The sequence below is a fragment of the Solanum dulcamara genome, chromosome 5, assembly GCF_947179165.1.
Source record: "Solanum dulcamara chromosome 5, daSolDulc1.2, whole genome shotgun sequence".
Lineage (NCBI taxonomy): Eukaryota > Viridiplantae > Streptophyta > Magnoliopsida > Solanales > Solanaceae > Solanum > Solanum dulcamara.
In genome coordinates this window covers 69,723,043-69,727,513 of record NC_077241.1, presented here as the reverse complement: position 1 = coordinate 69,727,513, position 4,471 = coordinate 69,723,043, and positions in this window count along the sequence as shown.

The window sequence follows — 4,471 nt, the reverse complement described above, 5'->3', positions numbered from 1 at the left end:
TTGGACAATTTGAATAATCATTAATTATTTTCTCTCTATTCATGGTCGTGTACTTACTTTCAATGAGATACTAATGAAGTTTTAGTACACATCAATGGATAGATGATATAGTTGAGTGTGAATATATACTAATTTATAAGATCATCCAACTATAGTATAATTATTCACTAAAGTCACTAACGTCGATTTTCTATCGATATAGATAGGAGTGAATTGCTCGTAAAGTATGAAATTTTTACCTCAAATTTTTTGAATTCCAAAAAAGGGATGGAAATTCCAAACAAAAAAGAAGTAAAAATAAATAAATTATTCTGTATCAATAAAGACACTCAAATTGAACTAGTTTACTTGAGCTAATTTTGATAATACAAGTTATTAACTATTAAGCAATGGTTTTCTTTGTCAAAATCCATAGCTAGATGAGTAATAGCTTGTTTCGCCGTCAAAAGTACTATTATTATTTTTCAAAAATTGTTTATCCTAAATAATAAGTGTTTAGTCAAGTCTTTGAGAAAAATATATTTATAATCACTTTTAAAAGTTTGATCAAATATTAATTGTTGTTTATAAGTGTTTCTAAAATTTATTGGTTAAACACAAACTACTTCTAATCAAAAGTACTTTTTTTGAAAAGCTCATTTAAAAGTTTTTAAAAAATTGGTTAAAATTTGATATTTTATTGATGAAGTAAAGAGTATAAGCACCACCTTACACTACCTCGGGCAAAGCCCATTCCTTACATGGCCTAATCGACTAGAAAAAAAATAAACAAACAATCAAAAACAAAACACCTAATACTTTGAACCTCCCTGTCCCCTCCATCCCTTTGCTGGAGTTACTCTCAAATAGGGACATTTTAGTTTATCACTTTTAATGATCTTTCTTCCTCCTACTTCCAAACTGCTGAAATCTTGGTAGTTGCACCCTCCTTTATCGATTGCAACATTTGCCAAGTAGTCTGCTAGTTGATTTCCTTCCCTGAGAATGTGCTGGATTGTATGTTGTTTGTCCTGTAAAGATGTTTTGATTTTTGTCATTATTTCTGTGATTATCTAGGGACATGGTCATTTTTTTCTAGAATCTTGTACAATAACATATAGTCTATTTGAATGATTATATTATTGTGTTGTTCCTGTCTGCTATGTTTACATGCTTCTAGAATCGTCTTCGCCTCTGCTATAGTATTAGTGGTGTTTTCAATAGTATCTCTCTCTGCATACAGTAAACCCCCTCTTTCATTCCTCAAACAAAAGGAATAAGAGCTTATACCTGGATTTTCCCTCGAAGTCTCATCTGTATTGTATTTTAGCCAGCCTACTGGTTGGAATCCCACAATACTCTGGTTACCTTCATCTTGAGATTGTAACCTTCCAATTCTTTAATCATAACTGGCAATTACTAGGACATTTCATATTAGGCTTCCTCATTTGTATCATCATGAAAATATTCCTGATAATATTATGAATAACTCTCTAAATTGATGTCTTCTTTTCCTCATGCTTCATTCTATTCCTCCTTCTCCAAAGTTCTCATATTATAAAGCTAGGGATAGCTTTATAGTATGGTCTCATTCCCTTTTTAACACCTGCCTCCCACCATAGCATTATCATTTCCCTCAAGTGCAGTCCTTCAATGTTAAAATCTGCAAAAGAACAAAAATAGAACCAAGTCCTGTTAGCTAAAAAAGATCTCAGGAACACATGAAGAAGTGTCTCTTGAGTAGGTTTTTCACAACACCAGCACCTAGAAGGGATGTCTTTTATCCAGATCCACTTGTAAATTTTATTTTCTCCTTCTTTATGCCTTATATATTGCCAAGCTGATTTCATAAAAAAGGTTCATTTATTGTCTATCATCCATGCTGGCTTATCTGACTCAATCATTTATCCAGGAGGTTGAATATTATGACTGATATACTCTACTAGCTCCTGTGGCAGTATATCATTCAAAACTTCTATGTCCCATTTTTCCCTCTTTACTAATTCATCAACTCTTTTGTAATTGTCTTCCCATTCATAGTCTTCTCCTGTAATGGTGTACAAGTTCCCTATTCCCGTCCAGTTATCATACCATACTGATGCTGATCTCTTTCTTAGTAGCCAAAAGATTTGATGTTCAATAAGATCTCTGGCCTGTAGCATTTTCTTTCGCACTTATGATCCTCCATTTTCTATTCTCCATACCACTTCATTTGCATGCTCCTTTCGACAATACTTATTCCTCATATACTCACTCCATAGTGATGGCTTTGTTCAAACTTCCACCATAGTTTACAAAATAGGGTCATTGATACATCTTTCATTAGTCTGAATCCTAGTCCCCCTTCCTTCTCTGGCAAGCATAAATTTCTCCACTTTGTTCAGTGTTTTCCTCTCCCTCCAACACAATTGCTCCAAATAAATTGTGCCATTATTTTTTGAGCTTGATACAGTATTGTTATGCCCTATTTTTAATCGAGGTTAGATAAAGCACAACATACAGACTCTAAAAGGATTAATTATTGTATAGAGTCGCCACCTAATTTATTAAGGAAAATAAGGAAAACCTATTTGATGCATGACCTGCATGACTCACGTTTCAATCTGCGAAAAACCAGTTTAGATTCTAAGTAAGGGTTTACATTATTCCAAAGGAAAGGTGTTAGGCATCCTTCGAAATCCACAAAATGTGGTACCCAGCTAGACTTAATTCATCAAAAAGGGAGGAGATAAAATTATTATTTGCAAGTATAACAAACATATATATAAAAATATATACACTAAAATTGTATAAGAATATATGTATAAAAAATATGTACTAAGTAAGTAAAGTATATTATCACCAATTATGTGTAGAAAAATATGAAAAAGGTATATGTATATAAAAAAGGTAGTTTTTATGCAATATTAAAAGAATAACCCTTTATTCATATGAACAAAGAACTCTTTTATCATATGAAAAGAAAAATAATTTTGAATATCATTTGCAGAAAATATCTCCAAATACATGTACAGACACTTGGTAAAATATTAATAATGAATAAATTATTATCAAAATAATTTTAAAATATGTGTGTATATATACTACAAAAAATAGAATTCTATTTTATAGTAAGCTCACAGGCGTAACTGTAATAAGTGTTACATTCCTATTAGAACGTCATGGTGATTCGTAAAAAAATCAATTCAATTGTTCAAAAGAGATTTTAAAAGAAAATAGTTTAATTTAAGGAGTCACCATAATTTTAGGATAATTAGAAACCAATCAATTATTTAAAAATGTCTACAAATTCAATGGATCCTAAGTAAGGGGTTCAAGTTATTTCAAAGGGAAGGTATCAGCATCCTTCGAAATCCACAACTGCAGGTCCCAGCTAAATTCAGCTTTTAAATTGAGGAGATGAAAATATTGCGCAAATATGTAATGAAATATACATAAAGAATAAATTAAAACAATAATATAAGGAACGGCCTAATGTTTGCCTAACGTCAATAATATACACAATAATAAATTAAATATATTATTCAAACTTAATTCAAATAGCTTTCTCAGAAAGCAATTCTGAGTACCTGTAAAAGACTTAATAGAAGTGTTAGTAAGGAATAAATATGATGATGATGATGATGATAATAATAATAATAATAATAATAATAATAATAATAATAATAATAATAAAATCCGTCTTATAAACATGGAAGGCCTTGGAAATCGACGGTAATTTCTTCATCGACTTATTAGGTGTAATCTCTATTTAATATGATGAATTACAATAATAATTAAAAATAATAAAATTATTTCAATAAAATGGCGTGAAAGCCATGACAACCAATAATTGATGAAACAATCGACATAATAGAGACAACATATAAGATATTTGAGAAGTGAAATAATAATAGCGTAATTAATAACATAATAAGAAATACACTAGATAAAAGATGTAAAATTCAAACCAACAACAATAATTCAACAAAAATAGTAACATAAACAAAATAACAAAAGAAAAAAATAACTAGTGAATATTTACATCATCAAGCACCAACACCCACAAAAATAAAGGTACAATATGACAAAAAAAATAAGTGAGAAGATTTTATCAATTAACTTAAACATATGATAATATAAAAAATAAAATAGTAATACTAAAGTTAATGACAAGTGAATCAACCTAGCTTTAGTATATCCTACATAGTCAAAAAGAATAAAAACAATAATATCAACATCCATTAAATAAGAAATCATGTATTAAAGAAAATAAATTATTACTAATCATCAATTATAATCCTTTGATGAATAAATATAGTCAAAACAAATGAAGTTAAACTATTAGCAAAAGTAGTCAAACAAAGTTAAAAATAGATACAAGATAACTATAAATAAATAAAGTATACACTAATCATCAATTATAATCCACCAACAAACAAAAGTGATGAATAAATATAGCCAAAACAAATGAAGTTAAACTATTAACAAAAGTAGTCAAACAAAAACAAAA